This window comes from Blennius ocellaris (assembly GCF_963422515.1).
Source record: "Blennius ocellaris genome assembly, chromosome: 2".
In the NCBI taxonomy this organism is placed as follows: domain Eukaryota; kingdom Metazoa; phylum Chordata; class Actinopteri; order Blenniiformes; family Blenniidae; genus Blennius; species Blennius ocellaris.
Genome location: NC_137651.1, coordinates 572,501 through 572,739, shown reverse-complemented (window position 1 = coordinate 572,739; position 239 = coordinate 572,501).

The following is a 239-nucleotide window of genomic DNA, read 5'->3' as shown; positions in this document are numbered from 1 at the left end:
TTAAAACCCACTTTTAATCTCAGGCTTTTAACACCGCGTGAGTCGTGTGGTCCCCTGTGTCTTTTCTTTATTGTTTTATTTATTGTTCTCATTTATTTTATTGCTTTTTAAGCATTTTTATATTTCCATGTATTCTTTTAAATTGTTTTATTCTTATTTGTATTTTTTTAATGTGTTTGTAGTTTTTAATCTGTTTTTATTTTTATTTTATGGTTTTATGCTTATTTAGTGTTGGACTG